This window comes from Copadichromis virginalis, linkage group LG22, assembly GCF_057382275.1.
Source record: "Copadichromis virginalis isolate Kocher_CV1m ecotype Utaka linkage group LG22, C_Virginalis_male_GT1.1, whole genome shotgun sequence".
Taxonomy (NCBI): Eukaryota; Metazoa; Chordata; class Actinopteri; order Cichliformes; family Cichlidae; genus Copadichromis; species Copadichromis virginalis.
Genome location: NC_140638.1, coordinates 3,140,406 through 3,155,618, shown reverse-complemented (window position 1 = coordinate 3,155,618; position 15,213 = coordinate 3,140,406). Strand labels below are relative to the sequence as shown.

The 15,213-nt window shown below is 42.5% G+C and overlaps 1 pseudogene across 1 annotated transcript; it reads left to right on the top strand.

Moving 5' to 3' along the window:
• Positions 1–5,548: 5,548 nt before the first annotated feature.
• On the top strand, positions 5,549–14,135 carry LOC146682408 (Ig kappa-b4 chain C region pseudogene; annotated as a pseudogene). The gene is made up of 3 exons (XR_014917733.1): positions 5,549–5,693; positions 12,855–12,962; positions 13,650–14,135. The product of XR_014917733.1 is annotated as an Ig kappa-b4 chain C region pseudogene (transcript).
• The last annotated feature ends 1,078 nt before the right edge of the window (positions 14,136–15,213 follow it).

The following is a 15,213-nucleotide window of genomic DNA, read 5'->3' as shown; positions in this document are numbered from 1 at the left end:
AAAAAGCGCTTGTAGCAACAAAAACATAATATTACAGAAACAGCTTTGCCGATCCGATCAGCTGTTTGTAACACTTCCTACGTCCATCAGCGCGAACTATCACATGACCGCATGACCTGCCCGAAACCGGAAGTGACGTCATTTTGCGGAAATGTAGTTTTTTTACCATCGTGGCCTCATGAGCTTATACTTGTGTTTTTAAAAGTTATGTTTGACTTCATGACTTTCTGTGTCGTTTCTGGGATGCTGAGGACTCATACTGCACTGCTGGAAATAGTTTATTTTGATGCACATGCTGTTATTTTGCAAATTTGCACTATAATATATTTTTTCGTTTTTCCTGTAGTATATGAAAATTGGTGTATCTCAAAAATAAAACTATGAAAACACTCAAAATAAATTTCCTGTGGTGGGAAACTAGTTTGTGCAACTTTTTTGTATTTACAGTTTTGAGGGATAAGCCTCTTAAATTTCTCTAACTAGAAATATATGTTAAAAAAACAAAAACGATTTTAAATTTTTTTGTAGTTTATTGCACTTTTTTGCAATTTATGTAATTACTATGCACTTAATGCAGACATATTATTAAAATATGGGCTATAATGGTTGTATTGATGTATAGCAACTTGAAATGCTCCAAAAAATGGCTCCACAGCATGTAAAAATATAATATAAGCTCTGGCGGACTTGGTTCTATGGTAGGTCTTAAAGGGTTAATGGCCCACGTTTGTTCTTTAGTTAAATATATATTTGAAAGTTGAACACAACATACATGCGATGTAGGACACAAATTTGTGATGAATCACTTCATTTTGTGTGTGTGTGTGTGTGTGTGTGTGTGTGTGTGTGTGTGTGTGTGTGTGTGTGTGTGTGTGTGTGTGTGTGTCCTCAGTGAACTGTATCAGTCTCTGCAGTATCTTCCAGCTGCAGCAGTCACTTCAGTTTCTGTTCAGTCTGACTGAGGGAGGTTTTTGTACGACTGTTTTTCACTGTGTGAACACATGCTGACTGTTGATAACATGATAACTCTGACAGTAATAAACTGCTGCATCTTCAGTCTGGACTCCACTGATGGTCAGAGTGAAGTCAGACTTTGATCCACTGCCTGTAAAACGAGCTGGAATCCCTGAATCACGATTGCTAGTGTAGTAAATGATACGTCTGGGAGGTTTTCCATCTTTCTGTTGGTACCAGGCTAAAGCTTGAGAGTTTTGAACATTCTGACTGGTCGTACACTTGATGCTCACAGATCCTCCCACAGCAGAGCTCACTGCTCCAGGCTGAGTCACTGTGATCTGTCCTCTGGACTCTGAGGACACAGAGACAAAAACATAAAGCAGCTTCATGGTTTTGTGGGCTTCATTTCAGAGGGACAGATGTTGATAGAGGAGAGGAGTTTGATTCTCTGGACTTTACCTGTGAAGCAGCAGCAGAGGAGAGTCCAGATGAGGACGCAGATCAAAGTCATGTTTTTGATGAGGAGGATTTCTGTGGCTTCTGTTGTGATGAAGGACAGCTGTCAGTCATCCAGTGTTCAACTCTCAGGACTATAAACTCTCCCAGAGCACTGGAGCATGGTGCTGCTGATGCAAAGTGCCTCTCTATGGAAATCATCTGACTGACTCCATCAAAGACCTGTATCAGGCTCATGGTGTTGTTTATAACTGAATCAGCCAATTCATCATAATACTGAACAAAGACATTTCATAATAAATTTAGGAAGAATCTACGTTTTTTCTTCAGAATACATCTTATTTCAATTTGTCTTCTTTTATTTGAATGTTTTGTTTCATGACTCCTTTTTGATCTCTTTTAAATATCTTTTGTTTTAGAGGTTTTCCAATCTAGTTTTAAACCTTTTCATAGCACTGAATCAGCCCTTTTAAAAGTTTTTAATGGCATATTTTAGCTACTGATGCTGTGGACTGTGTTGTTCTGGTGCTTTTAGATTTGACAGCTGCGTTTGATACAGTGGATCATAGCATTTTACTCTCTCATTTGGAGCACTGGGTGGGCATTAGGGGCACGGCACTGGAGTGGTTCAGGCCCTACTTGGCGGGGCGAACTTTCTGTGTCAGTCTCTGTGAACATCTGTTGTCCTCCCCCCCTCTCTTGTGTGGTGTCCCACAGGGCTCAGTTCTAGGCCCCCTCCTCTTCTCTTTATATCTGCTTCCTCGGTTCTGTGCTGAGAAAGCACAACATTGCTTTCCACTTTTATGCTGATGACTTTTCTAAAGAAAAAAGGCAGATACCTCACACAGCCATTACTTCAGTGTCTCGATGACATTAAGGCTTGGATGTCTGTTAACTTTTTAAAATTCAATGATAAAAAGACCGAGGTGATGGTTTTTGGTAGCCCCACTGAGACCCCCAATGTGTATTTAGATTCCTTGGCCCAGTATGTTAAGCCAACTGTCACAAACCTGGGGTCAAAGTGGACTGTGATCTGAAGTTTGATAATCAGATTAAGGCAGTGGTAAAATCTAGCTTCTTTCAGCTCAGGCAGCTGCAAAAATAAAGCCAATTCCTTCACGGCAGCACTTTGAGACAGTGATCCAGGACTTTCTTAGCATTCAGCATTGGATTACCGTAATGCACTTTATATAGGGGTCAGCCCATTATATATTACTCATGTACAGAGGGTGCAAAATGCCGCAGCTCGTCTTTTAACTCGCACTCGAAGGTTTGAGCACATTTCCCCTATTTTAGCTTCACGTCACTGGCTATCCATAAAATTCTTTCATTTGCTGTTAAAGCCCTCCATGGCCTAGCTCCATCTTATCTCTCTGAGCTGCTACAGCCTTATGCACCCACCCGCTCTCTCAGGTCAGCTGATCAGCTGCTCCTGAATGTACCCAGGACCGGGCGTAAAATTAGAGGAGATCGTGCTTTTGCTGTAGCAGCTCCAAGACTGTGGAACGATCTGCCTTTAAAGATTAGACAGGCCATTTCACTACCTGTTTTTAAGACACTCCGAAAACCCACCTCTTTACCCTGACCTTTGCCACCACGTGAGATGTTGGTTTTTATTTTTAATTTTATTTTAGTTGTTTGTAGCTGATTCTATGCTTTTTCATCTTGTTTTCTTTTTTAATATAGGGCTGTTTTAATTTTTATGTATTATGTGTTTTATTTATTTATTTTTGCTGTTTTCTGTTATTCTATTGTTTTTAGCTTATTTTCTGTACAGCACTTTGGTCCTGTGCCGGGTATTTTAAAGTGCTCTATAAATAAAATTGGATTGGATCTTTTAAACGAGGCTGTTATCAGAGCTGTTCATGCTGATAGCACTATCTATAAAACTTCTTTCAGTAGCTACATGATCACAGTCATTTATTTATAGAATGACAGTGGGGCAGACCAAGCATAAAAATGTTCACTATATGCTGATGATGTATTTTTCTTTTCAATTACAAAATTACTGAATTTTTCAATATAGAATCAATAAAGTCATGTGGATGATCAAAGTAAAGTCAGTTTCTGATCCACTGCCTGTAAAACGAGCTGGAATCCCTGACGTTGAGTGTCGGCATTAAAAATGAGCATTTCAGAAGTTTCACCATTTTTCTGTTGGTGGCAGAACATATCATTATCTTAATCTACCCTATGATTGGTTTTACATCTATGGGGGATGGAGACCAAAAACGTATTTAGATGCAATAATACACACCATGTTTGGAGGTCAAAAAGCACTGCATATCACCTGAGAAACATACCAAAAGTGACGTTTGGAGGGGATAAAATCCTGTTGTTGGCCTTTTCGGCATATGGCACATACACGCTTTATTTAATTAAAGGAAGTATGAATGGAAAATGTACCGAGGTATTCCTCATAATAATCTGCTGTCATCGACCAGGATGATGAAGATGAAACAAGGGTGTGTTTTCAGCAAATCAGTGATCCCAAACACAGCCAAGGAAACTTTCAACTGGCTTTTGAGACAGAAAATGAAGCTGCCAGAGTCACCAAGCCAAACAGCTTATCTGAACCCAACTGAAAATCTATGGAGAGAACTAAAGGTCAGAGTTTATAGCAGGGGCCCAGAGAACTTTCAGGATTTGAAGACTGTTTGTGTCAAAGAATTGCCAAAATTTACATCTGAGCAATGCATGCGCTTAATTTCTCCAAACAGGAGGCATCATGAAGCCATTGGGATATTGCACATGAGATAAAGTGACAGGAGTGAGTAGCAGTACAAACTGAACAGTACAAAATTCTGAGTGGCAGTTAGTATAGTATTGCACAGAGTAAGTTTTTTTATTTGTTTTAAATCCTAATAAGAGTGAAGTGACCCGTGCATAGTGTACAATGTACTCGTGAAACTCTAGGACAGCTTCTGAGTGCATCCTGTGAAATGTGGTGTGTTTGTATTGTGGTTGAGGTGTCGTATGGCTTGATGGTAAAAACTGTTTTTAAGTCTTGTAGTCCGAGCAGACAGACTCCTGTGATGTCTTCCAGATGGTAACAAGGAGAACAGCTGATGTGCTGGGTGGCTGTGGGCCTTGATGATGCTGTGTGCTTTGCGGAGGCACCGTTGAAAATAAATGTCCTGAATGGCAGGAAGACTCAAGCCAGTGATGTGCTCTGCTGCCTTCACCACCCTCTGTAGTGATTTACGGCTGCTGGCAGAGCAGCTTCCGTACCAAACTGTAATGCAGCTCGTCAGCAAGCTCTTCATCGCACACCTGTAGAAATTTGAGGTGATCTTAGCATTCATGCCAAACTTCCTCAGCCTCCTCAGGAAGTAGAGTCGCTGGCGAGCTTTCCTGATAGCAGTGTCTGTGTGATGGATCCAGGAGAGATCCTCAGTGATGTTGACTCCAAGGAATTTGAAGCTGCTGACCCTTTCGACCTTGACACCGTTGATGTGGATGGGCTGGTGCTCCCTGACTGGTTGTTTCCGGTAGTCCACTATCATTTCTCTAGTTTTGCTGATGTTGAGTGTCAGGTTATTTTCCAGGCACCACTCGTACAGCACCATCACCTCCTCTCTATAGGCCGTCTCATCGTTGCCTGTGATGAGGCCTATGATGGTTGTGTCATCCACAAACTTGATGACTTATGTTTAGCAACACAGTCGTGTGTGAACAGGGAATAAAGGAGGGGGCTAAGCACACAACCCTGTGGCGTTCCTGTGTTTAGGATGAGTGATGAGGAGGTGTCTTACCAACTCTCACCACCTGGGGCCTGTTTGTGAGGAAGTTTAGAATCCATCTGCAGATCGGTGTCACCCAAGGTCGACGAGCTTCAAGGCAAGTTTGAGGGGATGATGGTGTTAAAGCTGAGCTGTAGTCGATGAAGAGCATTCTTGCATATGTATTCCCTTTTTCCAGATGAGTGAGGGCGGTGTGCATCGTCAGGGCGATGGCATCCTCTGTGACTCTGTTTCTCCAATTGGCAGACTGAAGAGGGTCCAGTGTGTCAAGGAGGGAGGAACAGATCTGACCTTTGAACAGCGGCTCAAGTCACTTCATGATGAGGGATGTCAGTGCAACAGAACGGTAGTCATTCAGACAGGAGACCAATGATTTCTTAGGAACAGCAATGATGGTGGATGTTTTGAGGGATGTGGGGACCACCGACTGCCTCAAAGAGAGGTTGAAGATGTTGGTGAACACCCCTGCCAGCTGGTCTGCACACACTCTGCTCCTGGACCTTTTTGAAAGGCCATCTCACAGCTTCTGTTTTGAGAGTTAGAGTTACAGCCTCCCTGTGCTCCTGAGGATACAGGATCTGCTCTCTGTTGTCTGCATCAAAACAAGCATAGATGTTGTTAAGCTCGTCTGCGAGAGATGCGGTGGGCTGAACCCTGTCTTTGTTTTCCTTCTCGTAGTGATGCAGCGTAGTCCATTCCACAGTGGCCTGGTGTCAAAGCTGTGGTAGCTGGACTGCACTTTGTCCCTGTGGTCCTTTCTGGCCTTTTTTATGGACTTTCGCAGCCACCCCAGAGCTGATGGATATAAAGCACTGATTTCTTTGCATGTGTGGATTAGATGGGTTGTTACCAACATCTGGTGAGAATTTCATGTCAGCATCACCTTTCGAAATATGTATACTCATAAAAAAAAGACATTTTCAGTACTTATTTTAACCACTGTATATTTTCTCTACTTGTTTCCTCTAAATACAGAATGTGATGTGATTATGGAGATGATTTTGTAATGTTAATGTTACTACATCTCATGTTTTTATATAATGTCATTTGAACATTCTTCAGGTAAAAATGTGGGATGATTCTGACTGTGCTGATATGCATGACAGGTTTGTGTGTGTGGGTGTGTGTGTGTGTGTGTTTCCTTGTTGAAATGCGTCAGTTGAGTTTCAGTTCAGTCTCAGGGTTTTTGTATGACGGTTTTTCACTGTGTGAACACCCACTGACTGTTTACACTGAAACCACCCTGACAGTAATAAACTGCTGCATCTTCAGCCTGGACTCCACTGATGGTCAGAGTGAAGTCAGAGTTTGATCCACTGCCTGTGAAACGACCCACAGTCCCAGGATCTCTTTTGCTTACATAATGAATAATACGTTTGGCCATTTCTCCATATCTCTGTTGGTACCAGGCTAAACGATGATCTGGACTGCTGTAATACACGTTTGGACTTGTCGTACAGCTGATGGTGACAGATCCTCCTACAGTAGAACTCACTGCTCCAGGCTGAGTAACAAGGACATGTCCTCTGGATTCTGAAATGAAGCCCACAAAACCATAAAGCTGCTTTATGTTTTTGTCTCTGTATCCTCAGAGGGACAGATGTTGATAGAGGAGAGGAGTTTGATTCTCTGGACTTTACCTGTGAAGCAGCAGCAGAGGAGAGTCCAGATGAGGACGCAGATCAAAGTCATGTTTTTGATGAGGAGGATTTCTGTGGCTTCTGTTGTGATGAAGGACAGCTGTCAGTCATCCAGTGTTCAACTCTCAGGACTATAAACTCTCCCAGAGCACTGGAGCATGGTGCTGCTGATGCAAAGTGCCGCTCTATGGAAATCATCTGACTGACTTCAACAGGATTACATCGCGAGCAGTCATCACATTGTGAATTCACAGGTGTCATTCCGATCAGTCAACATGGTTTGAGAGTCATTTGTAAAATCATCTAAATGATATGAGTCATACTTATTCAGAAAAGTATATTTTAACATCCCCTGGTCTAGTTTTGTTTTGGTTGCTGTGGCTCTAAGTCAGCACAGACTTGGATCAGTCAAATAATGCTGTTTAGTAATGGATTGATCAAATTAACATTTTACTGAAATTCAAAGTAAGTTCTCTAAATTTGGTCCTGTATTGGAGCAGATAACATGTGGACGTCTGTGCCACAAGGATACTCCTTTTTTTATTTATTTAATTTCAGAGGCTCAAAAATAACTGAGCAATTGTCTTCAAGCCATTTCATCAACAGATAAAGCCTGTCCTGTCATTTTTCTAAGACAAATTAAACAGATGAGTTGATTTCAAATTATCTGATTGCATTTATTGGTTGTTAATTAGATCCCTGCATATGAGGTCAAATGAACTATCAAAATCACCAACCCCCCCTCTGTCCCCTTCCGGCTGCCTCTGCCTCAATTTTATCCCACAACTTAGACATTCACATTATTCACACTCTCATTACACATACATATAGGATCTTGGGGGTGGGCACAATCACGGAGTCCATATTACCATCAGGGTGTACACCTCACCCCTGGCGTCGTTGCCCACCTCTCAATTTTAAATACACTTAGACATTGAGGGCTATCAGGAGGGACTATGCGCTTACCTGCTGCTCTCTGGCAGGTAGCTCCATGCCCTCCTGGGTTTTAATTGCACCTTAGAACACACATGCATCAACACTACAATGAGCGGAGGTTTGGAGTCTTCTCTCACCCCCGTTCTCTGCGGCCTGCTGGAGCGGGAGGGCTAGGAGGAGGAGTTGGCCGTCCGACTGCGGTCTGGAGTGTGGGGCCTCCCTGCTGCTACGGAGTCGGGGTGGTCTGCCTCCCCCCACCGCAGGGAAAAGGGTAACACCACCTGGGTCTGGGTGCAGTTCCCCCCTCCAGGGGCAAGGGTACCTAGACCCGGTTTGTAGAGTACGCTTGGGGAGTGTGATTGTGTGTACAGCATCTCTTTATGTCTGTCTCCACGTTGGTTGAGTGTGGAGTAAGTGCATATGAGAGCATGAGGGTGGGAATGGATGTTTGTGTCTGTGTGTGCCTGTATGTCTGTGTCTATATGTCAGGTTGGGTATCAGACGCCACCTCTCTGGGGACACCTCAGGCCCTCCAAGGTTTGGAGGCCTATCTCCCCCTACCACCACTTCCCCTGCCGGTGGCGGACTCCCTCAGACATCGGTGCGTTGGTGGTTCTTTGTGTCTGGGGGTGGGCGTCCAGGTACACGCCGGCTCACTCCTTGGCGGCCGCTTATCGGGGCCTGGAGCCTGGGGCTCGCTCGGGCCACTTCGGAGGTGGGGTGCCCCCGGCCTCTCGGCCTGGGGCTCGGTCACTCAGGCACAGCTGGCTGCCGGCGGAGCTCACGGGCACGTCACTGCAACTCCCCCTGGCTTCTGCTCCGCGGCTGCTGAGTGAGCCCTCATCTGGGACTCTCCTCAGCTCTTTCTGGGACAGTGGCGCAGCTGCCCCTCTGTTGGTTTTCCATGGTCTCTTGTGTTCTGGGGGCCTCTGGATGTCTGGAGTTTTGATCTCCTCCATACCTGCTTCATACCCTGGAGGACGGGGCTGTGGCCCCCCCCCCCACACTCCCTAGCAGATCGTTACATGGAGAAACCTTTGGAATACAAGCGCGCTGATCCACACAGGTATGCACACGGGTGTTCACTGCTCGTAGACTTAAATTACACCTTTCTTGGCTACTACTTCGAAGCACATCTGTCCTGCGTGCTGCACAACAACATTGAATATTTAGTATTTACTGCTGTTTACACTTAGCTAGATTAATGCGATGGTGTTGTGTTTAGTATGTTGCTTTGTTTTTTTTTGGTTTTTTTTGTCTTCTATTCTTCTCTCAACAGGTGATCCAGGAGATTTTTATTTTTTTTCTCCCCCCCTTTCTCACTGTCCCTCTCCCCTTCTGTTTTTCCTTTCCTTCCTCTTTCTTTCTCCCTTTCCTATCCCTCACTGATGTCTGTCCCGTCTGTAACATCTGAAAATAAAATATAATAAATAATAAAAACAAAGATCGACCAAATGGACCAATACGGCAATGCCACGAAGATCCATTTGGCAAAGTAAATCCATTGGGTATCCTTGTTGGTCTTCAGACAACAATTCTGACGGCTAAAGAACCAAATGGGACAGGCAAAAAAAAAAAAAAAACCCCAAATCAACAACCTGGTTCATTTTTAAAAGGAATGATTGTATTGGCCAGCACAACAAAAATAAGGCCTAAAAGACCACAGAAGAAAGCTGAAACGAATGAGGACAGAATTCATAGTTTAAGGAAAAAAACTCTACCACAGCTTAATTTTGAGTACTTTACACGTCATATTCATTAGTCTAAAATACTCTCTAAGGGGGAAATGGACTGGTTTTTCTATAGTGCTTTTCTGCTCATTCACCCATAAAGAAATACAAGAACATTTTTGTATGCTTTTCCTACTGGAATGCTTTCTATACAACATTCAAACACATTTAGACTGAGATGGATGCATTGGATGGATGCTTCTGAGCTACAGTAGCCCCAGGTGGCTGTATCATAGTCTAAGTCTACTACCAAGAGATCAAGAGTCATCTTCATGAAAGGAAACTCTTACCAGTTACAAACTGCTGGTTACACTCAAGAACTGGAAGACTGGATTAGACTTTGCCAGAAAAACACAGAACAATCAGGAACAGTTCCAAGATGAAATTTTATCAGCATAATTAGAAAAGAAAATGATGAAGAAGGAAAACTGATCTGAAGCATATCACATCATCTGTCAAAGATTTTGGAGCCAATGTTACTCATTGGAGTAGTTGGAAAGTCATTGGACAGCACTTCACAGTGCAAATAGATAATGACCCAAAGAACACTGACAACCCAAGACTTTCTCAGGTGAAGAAATGGTCAAGTCACCTTTTTTTTGGTCTCCTATTATTAAATAGCCACAAGGCTCAAAATGTGGGTTTAGTGTAAGGGATACAGTTAATTTAAGATTTAAGCTAGGTGTTAGAGTTCAGGATTCATTTTTAAGGTTAGGGTAAGAGGCTGGGGAAAGCATTATGTCAACTAGATGTCCTCACTAAGGTATAAAGAGCATTTATTTGTGTGTGTGTGTGTGTGTGTGTGTGTGTGTGTGTGTGTGTGTGTGTGTGTGTGTGTGTGTGTGTGTGTGTGTGTCCTCAGTGAACTGTATCAGTCTCTGCAGTATCTTCCAACTGCAGCAGTCACTTCAGTTTCTGTTCAGTCTGACTGAGGGAGGTTTTTGTACGATTGTTTTTCACTGTGTGAACACATCCTGATTGTTAGGATAGTGAAAACTCTGACAGTAATAAACTGCTGCATCTTCAGCCTGGACTCCACTGATGATCAGACTGAAGTCAGAGTATGATCCACTGCCTGTAAAACGAGCTGGAATCCCTGATATTCGCTCATATCCACGCTTAATGAGCAGTTTGGGAACGTCTCCATCTTTCTGTTGGTACCAGGCTAAAATATGGTTGTTGCTATGAACATAAACATCCTGACTGGTCCTACACTTGATGCTCACAGTTCCTCCCACAGCAGAGCTCACTGCTCCAGGCTGAGTCACTGTGATCTGTCCTCTGGACTCTGAGGACACAGAGACAAAAACATAAAGCAGCTTCATGGTTTTGTGGGCTTCATTTCAGAGGGACAGATGTTGATAGAGGAGAGGAGTTTGATTCTCTGGACTTTACCTGTGAAGCAGCAGCAGAGGAGAGTCCAGATGAGGACGCAGATCAAAGTCATGTTTTTGATGAGGAGGATTTCTGTGGCTTCTGTTGTGATGAAGGACAGCTGTCAGTCATCCAGTGTTCAACTCTCAGGACTATAAACTCTCCCAGAGCACTGGAGCATGGTGCTGCTGATGCAAAGTGCCTCTCTATGGAAATCATGGAAATGCCCTTGTCCATTATAAAAGGTTTACTCTGTGTTCAAGAATCAGTGATTTGGTATTCCTGTCTGCTGTAATTACATTTTTTTTCCTCTTTCTCTTTTTAATTAATCCATTGAGTTATTCATAAACTCAACAATTTGTGTTTTGTTGATTATTTTTAAAAGCATTTTTTTAAAGTTTTACATTGTGCATCTTATGCTGAGCAAGCTTTGGTTGTGAGGATTGGGCAGGCTATTCTGTGACGTACTTAAAATCTGGTAATACAGATGGTAAATATTTGCACGAAGAAAAGTCATCATTTCTTCATCGTGCTCTGTACTACACTATAAAGATTACAGCATAAAAACATAAGCAGCACATCGTCAGAACTTATACTGAATCTTTGCACCAGACCATGTGTGTTACTCATGGCCGTTGATCAGTGTCTGTTCATTAATGGTCATGACAATTTGCATATTAATGATCAAGGAACTGACCTCCCAGCCCATTGGTCCTTCAGTGGGCTGGTTTCAGTCATTATGCAAATGTCCTGTTTCTAAGGTTGGAGAAACCTGCAGTCAGCTGAGACTGAAGAAGTCACCTGGATGAGTGACGAAACGTTTCTCCCCCTGAAAACGCTGCGTCCAGATGAACAGAATCAACCTTGTGGGTTTTACTTACCTGGATGATTGAGCGTGCATCAAGACACCATGTGTGTTAGTGCCTAATTATGAATAATATTACTCAGATATTGATCAGTGACAAACACAAAAGGCTACAGTTTCAAATATTTTAGACTCTCTGACTGGTGAGAGTAAAATGCTGAACATTTGTCTCAATGCTAGATAGAAAGCACTCAGGCATAGGATTTAGTGTTTATATGAATGTCTGTGGATGAGGCATGTTTTATGAAGAGCTTTGTCTATGTTTATATGTCTGGTTGGGTCTTAGACTCCATCTCACCGCCCCCCCACACACACCCGTCTGGGGCTCTCCCCAGCTTGTTTCTAGGAGGGAGGCGGCTGTCCCTCCAGTGGTCCTGCTTGGGCTCTTGTGCTCTGGGGGGAATCTAGATGTCTGGGTCCTGGATGCCCTCCGTGCTTGCTCCATGTCCTGGGGGGCAGTGCTATGGTTCCCCACAATTACTATTAGATAGTTACATGGAGAAACCTTTTGGAAACAAGCGCACTCACGCACACAGGTGTGCACAGACGCTCACCGTCTTCCTTGGATGCTGCCTCTAAGCATATCGTCTGCTGTCGGTCTTTTGTGCTGCTCAGTAGCATTCAGTCTTTATTATTTACTCTTACTTATGCTTATCTAGGTTGTTGCTGTGGTCTCCCTACTGTGTTGTTCTCTTTTTGCTTGTTTTCTTCTTTTTCTTCCAGCAGGTGATCTCATGGGTTTTCATTGTCTTTTCTCACTGTCCCTCTTCCCCTCTGTTTTTCTTTCCCTCTACTTTTCTTAAACTTCTCTTATCTGTCTTTCTCTTTACGATCCCCCGGTTATATCTGTTCCAATTCTAATCATTTAAAAAAATAAAAAATAAAAAATAATGAAGATCAATCAAGTGGACCAGTATGGCACTGATTCACTTGAGAAAATAAATCTGTTGAGAATTTTTCTTGGCCTTCAGACAATGATTCTGATTGCTTCAGTGCCGAACGGGACAGGACAAAAAAATGTGATCGTCCAAAAGCTCATGGATTGAACTGTATTTAAACTAAGATTGTATGATGGTATTTGAAGAAGTCACATCAGCTGAGTCATGGCTGCTGTGCAAACAGTGAATTATTTAGTTGAGTTTGTTTGTTTCAGAGTCAGAGAGCCGTGTCTCTCTACAGTCAGAGGTTTTTGTACGGCGCCTCAATGAGTTTGTATCACTGTGGTGGACTTTTGGTGGAGGAACCAGACTGGATGTTGGACGTAAGTTTATTCTGGTTTACTATCAAATACTGTCTTTTTATTAAAGTGCATTTAACAATTTCTCTTCTGATTTTAAGAGAAAAGCACGTAGCTTTACAATAAGTTTGATGCTGGAATTTTTTATCATCCTCTTGTGTCGTGGAGGATAATTCAGATCTGCTCTGTCAAAATATTATGTCTACATTTCAGTCAAATTAAAACCGAAAAAAAAAAATCTGACAATAACATAAAGAAGAAAAACTTTCAAGTATTGTTTGAAATTACTTTGAGTTTGTGTGAATTTTAAAAATTGTTATAGATATACATGAAGAGCATTTCGTTTCGCTGAATTAATTAATTTATTCTATTTATTTGTTTCCAGTTAATATTAATGTCAGTCATGTACAATATTGATGATTTTAAACTTGTTTTGTAAATGTTTCCACATCTGCTTCTTTTATTTCCAGTGTAGTTTGAACATATTTCAGCTCAAACTGTGTGATGATTCTCTCTGTGCTGATATGCATGAGAGGTTTCTTAAAGGGAAGTGAAACAATGTGTGAGTGAATGACTGGTGGAGCAGAAAAAACACCTGACAGAAACTTCTTAACGGAGAAAATCAGCTCTTACAGTAAAGGTGTCCGACTGTCTGTGGTTTGATTGACAGCTGTGTGCTCCCTGTGCTCTAAGCTGATTGGTGTCTCCTAGGTGATGCCCGTCCCGTCCTGACAGTGTTGCCCCCCTCCAGTGAGGAGCTACAGCAGGGGACTGCAACAATCACATGTCTGGCCAACAAGGGCTTCCCCTCAGACTGGAGTCTGTCCTGGAAGGTGGATGGCAGTGGCAGCATCAGCTGGGAGGAGAGCAGGAGCCCCGTGGTGCTGCAGAACGACGGCCTCTACAGCTGGAGCAGCACCCTGAGGCTCCCTGCAGACCGCTGGATGAAGGTGGGCTCTGTGACCTGTGAGGCCACCCAGGGCTGCCAGGCTCTGGTCTCAGAGCCACTGAGGAGAGACCAGTGTTCCCAGTCCTGACCTGACTCAACCTGATACTGGTTTAATGCTCTCATTCTCAACTCTGTAACTGTCTCTCCATCTTTCTTTTTTAAGAACAAATAAAGACTAAAACTGTTATTTTCTTTCTCATAATGACAACATTCATGTTTTAGGTAATAAAGATGTTTTGCAAAGTGAATTTTGGTTGAATCAGACATTTAATTTTATTCAAATCTACAAACCTGCACTTGATGAATATATGTTTCATTTAGAAGAATTCAGACCAACTCTGCACTCCAACATGATGTCTTTATTTTACACTGGTAAAATAAAACACAGGCTGAAAGAACCATTAAGGAGATCTGCATTTTGGCAAAAGCTGAAAAAGGAGTTTTCAAATTCAAATTCAAATTTTATTTGTCACGTACACAGTCATACACAGTACGATATGTAGTGAAATGCTTGGACAACTGCTCGTGACCTAAAGAAAACAAAAAAAGGAAAGGCTATGAATAAGATAGGAAATAAATATGAAAAATTAAAAAGGGTAAATTTAACTAGGAAGGAATAAAATATAAATTAAGGTTAAAAATGAAATAACTGTACAACACAAATTAGAATGAAGGGTAAATTTAACTGGGAAGAATAAGATAAAGATAAATATATAAATTAAAGTTGAAAATAAAATAACTGTACAACAAAATACACAATACACAATATAGAACTATATAAGAATGTATGAAGAAATCTAAATATAAATAAATATATACACAATAACAGCAGCTGTACAAGTATTAACTGGAAATGAAGAATATAGTGACCAGTGTTGTGCAAAAACAATGTCCAGAAAGTCCAGTGTGTGTGTAAGAACCATATGTGTGGGTCAGTACTGTGTGGTGGTGTGATTGAGAGACCGTATCGCCTGCGGGAAGAAGCTCCTCCTCAGTCTCTCTGTGTTGGTCTTCAGGGAGCGGAATCGCTTTCCTGACCTCAGCAGAGAGAACAGTCTGTTGTTGGGATGGCTGAGGTCCTTCACTATCTTCCTGGCCTTGGTCCAGCACCGCCTGCTGTAGATTGAGTGCAGGTCAGGGAGCTCGGAGCGGATGGTGCGCTCAGCTGATCGCACAACCCTCTGTAGAGCTCGTCTGTCCTGCATGGTGCTGTTCCCGAACCAGGTTAAGATGTTTCCCGCCAGGATGCTCTCTATGGTGCACGAGTAAAAGTTCCTGAGTTTTAAAGTTGTTCAGGTTATTTTTATGTTTATTTAAATGTGTGTG